Source organism: Gekko japonicus, unplaced genomic scaffold, assembly GCF_001447785.1.
Source record: "Gekko japonicus isolate JY-2015 unplaced genomic scaffold, Gekko_japonicus_V1.1 scaffold5166, whole genome shotgun sequence".
NCBI classification, from domain to species: domain Eukaryota; kingdom Metazoa; phylum Chordata; class Lepidosauria; order Squamata; family Gekkonidae; genus Gekko; species Gekko japonicus.
The window spans coordinates 52,832-59,227 of NW_015162630.1; the positions used below are offsets into that span (position 1 = coordinate 52,832).

At 47.8% G+C, this 6,396-nt stretch overlaps 1 pseudogene; it reads right to left on the reverse strand.

Annotated features, from left to right (window-relative positions):
• Window positions 1-6,051, reverse strand: part of LOC107106369 — a 52,185-nt pseudogene extending 46,134 nt beyond the window's left edge.
• Between the last annotated feature and the right edge of the window lie 345 nt (window positions 6,052-6,396).

Below are 6,396 nucleotides of genomic sequence, written 5' to 3' on the forward strand. Positions count from 1 at the left end.
TCTCTAGGACTGGGGCTCTCTCTCTCTCTCTCTCCCTCCCTCCGTCTCTCTTTAACCCTTTGATACCGGGCTCATTTTGTAAAGGGGCGGAAAAAAGGAAAGGTGGCGGTGGTTCTCCCCCCCCCCCCGACAGTGTCCCCTCTAAGCTGTGGAGTCTTGTGAGCAAGAATTCTTTTTTTGTGAGCTCCTGGCATTAAAGTTGCGAGCAGGTGGTTTGGCTGCTGCATACATGAGTTTGCTCTGGAGCCACCCCTTCCTGAGCTAGGACCAGGGCCGGCTCACTCACCTGGCGAACTAGGTGATCGCCTAGAGCCGGACTGCCCTTAGGGGCACTAAACTGCACCCGGAGTTTCTTGATTGTGTTTTTCATTCTTCCTAAAATGCATTTATTTTGAAAATTGGTGGGCGCAGGGGGGGGGGGGGCAGAAGGGATCCTCGCCTAGGGTGCAAAATAAGCTGGAGTCGGCCCTGGCTAGGACAAAAACGTGTCAGCTGGTGGCTAAAAACTGTGAGCTATCTCACACTCACCCAGCTTAGAGGGAACACTGGAAACCCTCCCCCCCACACACAACCCCTTGCTTAGAGAGCATTTCAGCCATTGGAAGGAGCCCGGAGGGGAAAGGCAAGCGGAGGGTCTGAGAAAATGAGCGATGATATCCCTCCGCAAAGGGTCAGGCCTGTTTCAAAGGGGGTGAAGATTTTGAAGATCTCTCTGCTAAAAATTAACCACTGAAACTTCTATTGAAAATAATACAACAAATTCAGGGCTCTTTTTGTGGCAGGAAAGCTCCTTTGCATATTAGGCGACACACCCCTTATCTAGCCAATCCTCCAAGAGTTTACAGCGCTCTTCTTACAGGGGCCACTGTAAACTCTTGCAGGGTTGGCTACATTTGGGGGGGGGGTATCACCTAATATGCAAAGGAGTCCCTGCCACAAAAAGAGCCCTGTCGGACAGCGCTGGCTCTTCGGCTTTGAAACGGAGATGAGCACCGCAACCCTAGAGTCGGACTCGACTGGCTTTCGACTCGAGCAAGGGAGACCTTTATCTTTACTTTTACTCCCTCCCCCTCTGCCCCCCAGTTCTAGTCCAGCACTTTAATCATTGCACCACCCCAACTCTCCAGTTCCTAACGTGCACATTTATTTTAGATTTGCAAAAATAAAGAGTCAGAATTGGACACTGTGTCCTGAGCCTTTGGCCTCATTCAGACTGGCAGTTTGCAGCGCTAGGGAGTCGCGTCAAAGAAGACCCGGAACAGACCCAGAACGGCTTAGTCGCGGTATTCCCGTTCACACTGCAGCAAATGAAGCGGGAGGATACCGTGGAGGAAGCGCAAGGGAGCGTTCGCACTGTTGGCCCGCCCCTGGCGGGCTGTTAGTGGTTGTTTCTGTGCTCCGCTGCATGTGCCAGGGTGCATGGGCGCCAGTTGCGGAAACAGCCAGCGCCTATTATCAAGACTGCAGGTTGTTCCCGTCTTAGCAGCGCTTGCGGTCACACATCAGGGAACCGGAATCAACCCGCTCTACACACGGTTTGCTACCACTTTCACCTGTTATCTTTTAAACTCAGCGCCACAAGACGGCTTGAGTATGGCTGGGGGACGTCTGACAGATGTGCCAGTGCCTGTGTGAACCCACCCCTTTAATCCGCTACCGAAACGCTCCTGAAACGTTTGGCTGCCGGGCCAAACTGCCAGTCTGAACACGGCCCTTGAGTCACAAACTGAGTTCCTTGCTGGCCCTCCCCCCAGTCAGATGGACCTCTTGAATGGGAAGTGGAGCAGACCCATTTTACTGTCTACTCTAGTGTTCTGCGCGCAACATTAATAGTGTAGTAGGACCAAAGGCTGGAGCTGCGGTGGCTCAAGTGGTTAAGACGCTGAACTGCAGGCTGTGGAAGGTCGGTCGTTCGGCAGTTTGAGACCCGAGTGCGCCACATGATGGAGTGAGCTCCCATCTCTAGTTCCAGCTCCTGCCAACCTAGCAGTTCAAAAGCAAGAAATTGCAAGTAGATAAAGTGGGACTGCTTCGGTGGGAAGGTAACAGTGTTCCGTGCGCCTTGGTGTTTAGTCACGCCGGCCACATGACCACGGAAACGTCTTCGGACAGCGCTGGCTCTTCGGCTTTGAAACGGAGATGAGCACCGCGACCCTAGAGTTGGACTCGACTGGCTTTCGAGCAAGGGAAACCTTGACCTTTACTAGGACCAAAGGAGGGGTATTCAAACCCACTCCCAAGCCTAAAAAGGTGGAAGAAAAGGTAAAAGGAAAACCAACCAACCCTTTAGAAACCTGTAAGAACAACATTGGAAACCTCCCCACTAACAGCTTTTCTAGGCCAAAAATGGTTCCCTCCTGGAAGAGACCAAAAGGATTATGTGACCCTAAGGGAAAACAACATATATAGAATAAAAGATATTACGATACAAGGAAAACTTCTGACCCAAGATCAATTCTATAATAAAACAAAATCTAAACTGAACTGGTTGCAATATTATCAACTACAACACATGCATACTACTCTAGCCAATGTTGTTGATTTAAATAGATCATTGACTACTTTTGAGAAATTGATGGCTAGATCGAGTAAAAACACCAAAGGGGCAATATCAATTATTTATAATATTTTAAATGACAAAATGTGGCAAACAAAAACTTCAGTTCAATTGGCCTGGGAAAAAGATTTAAAAACTCAAATAGATGATAAAACATGGGTTAAGATTTGGAATTCATTTCAAATGACAACAAATAATTTATCAATACGAATACAATCTTTCAAAATATATTCCCGGTGGTATTTAACACCTGAACGACTCTACTACTGTAAACACAAATCTTCCCCTTTATGTTGGAAGGGATGTGGGAAGAAAGGAACATTTTTACATTGCTGGTGGGAGTGCCCCCTAGTACAATGTTGTTGGGCTAAAGTTAGAGATGTAATACAAAAAATTATAGGGCAAGATATACTGCTTACTCCTGATATTTTTCTTTTGGGTAATTATTCAAAGTACTTGACATCTAGAGAGAGGGAAGAACTAACAACTATTTTACTATCTGCGGCTAAAACGTTATTGGCTCAAGTATGGAATCAACCTAAAATTCCCTCTATTAAACAATTATCAGATAAAATTACTGAACAAATTCTTACAGCGAACTCTTCATCTCGATCTAACAAATTTTTAACAAGATGGTTTTCTTTTTTTGACTAAGTTACCAATAATCCAGAATCAATATTCGTACTTCCTACAAAATATCTGGACTTTTCCTTTTATTGAAGAGCTTAATTGTCAAGATGGGTAAATGTGTTGATATTGTTGCATTCTAATTTTCTTGTAAAATGTAGACTGTTCAAGTTTGATGTATTTGTTTATGTTGTTTGAATTGTTTATATTAAAAAGTTAATTAAAATGTTTAAAAAAAGAAGAAAGAAACCTGTAAGAACCAAACCAAACAGATGTCGTTTAATGAATATGCAGAAAATGTCCCTAAATAATCACAACACATGAAACGTTCCTAACTGTCAATCACCAGACTTGGGACCAAATGCATTTCAAACTCCACGGTCTGCCACAGTGTTCTTACCCTACGTACCGAATATCTAAAATGTAACTTTCTCTTCAGTCAATGACAAATACGCTCCATTTAACAATGGCATATTTAATATTTTTGTGTTCATTCATTCGACGCGGCAAGGACCTCACACTGTTTGACACTCACTCACTGCCTGTAAAATTAAAGCAAAAGAGAGTCTTGATAAACAGAACATCTCGCCTGCGTTTCTTTCAGTGACCTTCACACCAAGTCATACCCGAGCTCTGTGACCTAACAGTCCTAAAGAAAAGACCCCACAGGTTTACTTTTAATCTCCAGAGGTCCCCAAATGCTGGATTCCCAAACCAACTCTCCCAGCTCCACCACCTCTCGCTTTGCTCTGGTATTATGAGCAATTCTCCCTCCTCTGTGCCCGATAGGCAAAGTACCTGCTTCTCCCACTATTCATAAACCTCGTCTGCACCTTTCAACCCCCACCACGATCATTCCCCCCCCCCCCCCATAGCTATTAAACAACTGCTATTATAGTTGCCAGCTATGGAGCTAGTGGTGACCACAGGTGCGTCAGGGGCTGCTGCATGGGGCTTTGGGGAGACACACCAACGCCAGCACAAGAGAAGGGGGTCACACAAGGTTTGTGTGTAGGGGGAAGCCTTGCTCGTTCAAACCAGCGCTTGTTGCCAGGGGGCCGGCCTTCCCAATAGCAGTGCGGGACTCTCTGTAAGGAAGCAGACACCGCAAAATATATATTCAGGTGGGTAGCCGTGTTACTCCGAAGCAATAAAGTTGGGAGTCCAGTGGCACCTTTAAGACCACCAAGTTTAACTCTGGGGATAAGGCTTTCGTGTGCGTGCACACTTCACACACAGAAGTGTGTGCATGCACACAAAAGCTTATCCCCAGAATCAAACTTGTGGGTCTTAAAGGTGCCACTGGACTCCAACTTTGTTCTACTGCAAAAATATGAGAAGCCCCTCAGAAACTCACGCCCCAAAGGAAACCGGGCCTTGGAAGGAGGCCCTGGGAACGCCTCAAATCCTTGGGCAAGTGTGGGAGGCATTTTTGGATGATGGCAGATTGACCCCATGGCAAAAATGGCACCGGAGTAAGGAATGAGCCGCAGCATTATGGGTAGGAAACAGCCGGAAACAGGTCAGGCATGAAGACTTTCCCCCCTCTTTGGCAAAGGCCGCTTTGTGCTTCGGTTTATCGCTCGGAGGTGTGCTCGATCGCTGCAAGGCAAGTTTTGCTCTGCACAGCCACCGGGCGCCAGGGCCGGATCCTGCTCTCTTGCAAGTCACATAGTCAAACATACAGTCAGTGTGTTCGTCTGTTTTCTTTGGTCCTTTTTAGAGTATTTAAAACGGATTCTCCAATGGTCACTAAGGAACTGAGAAAAACTGTACCTGTGTGAATTATCTGGTGTGTGTTCTGATTGAAGCTCTTCCTACACACTAAGCATTTGTGTGTGTGTGTGTGTATTTGTGTGTTTTCCCAACATAAATTCTTTGGTGGAAAGTAAGGTTCGAATGCTCGAGGAGAACTCTTTCCACACTACAAGCACTCAAATAGTTTCCCCGCAGCATGAATCCTTATATAATGACTCAGAAAGTTAACCCTTTGACTGAAGCTCTTCCCGCACTGCAAGCACTTGAACGGTTTGTCCCCTGTGTGGATTCTCTGATGGCAGTTCAGGTTTCCTTTGTGACCGAACCTCTTCCCGCACTCGGTGCACTCGAACGGCTTCTCCCCGGTGTGGATTCTTTGGTGGGCGGTCAGGGTGGAGCTGTCGCTGAAGCTCTTCCCGCACTCCAAGCACTTGTAGGGTTTCTCCCCCGTGTGGATTCTCTGGTGGGAAGCCAGGGTTCCGCTCTGACGGAAGCTCTTCCCGCACTCGGCGCACTTGAACGGCTTCTCTCCCGTGTGAATTCTCAGGTGGGCCATCAGGTTGCCTCTCTGACTGAAGCCCTTCCCGCACACGGAACACTTATATGGGTTCCTCCTGACATGGCTTCGGTGGTGCACGGCCAGGACCGACTGACTGGAGAAACTCTCTCCGCACGCTCTGCATTTGTATCGCTCCTGCTCTTGGTGACTTTGCTGGAGCTCTGTGAGATATTCGCTGAGCATGAAGCTTTCCCCGCACTCCTCTCCCTCCTCCGTGCTGATGTCTTGGTGCTGTAAAACAGTCATACTCGGAGTGACACGTTCTGCAGGCGGGGAAGTTGGATTTTCACTCTGACCGCTGCTCCACTCAGCGTTGAAGGACTGTTTTGCTGCCGATTGCCTTCTCTGCTCCTCCAGATCGGTAGTTCTGACTCCTCCCAGAGAGCCCTCAGAAGGCTCTTCCGCTTTTATGCTCTTCCACCCGGCAGCAGCTGGAATAAAGACACAAAAGTAGTCAAGAGCTTGGCTGAAAATTAGAACCACAAATCGGAGGCTGAACCCAGTCCTTTTCTCCCTTTCTCACAATACAAGAACTGGTGGGCACTCCATGAAATTGCTGAGCAGTCGGGTTAGAATGGATAGAAGGAAGTCCTTCTTCACCCAAAAAGTGATTAACACTTGGAATTCACTGCCACAGGAGGTGGTGGCGGCTACAAGCATGGACGGCTTCAAGAGGGAATCAGATAAGCATAAGAAGCAGAGGTCCATCAGTGGCTATTAGCCACAAGGTATAGATAGGGGCTCTGGGGCAAATGGTGCTCTGTCTTCTTGGTGCTTGGGGGAGGGGAGCAACAGGGGGAGGGCTTCTAGTGTCCTGGCCCCACTGGTGGACCTCTTGATGGCCCCTGGTATTTCTGGCGACTGTGTGACACAGAGTGTGGGACTGGATAGGCCA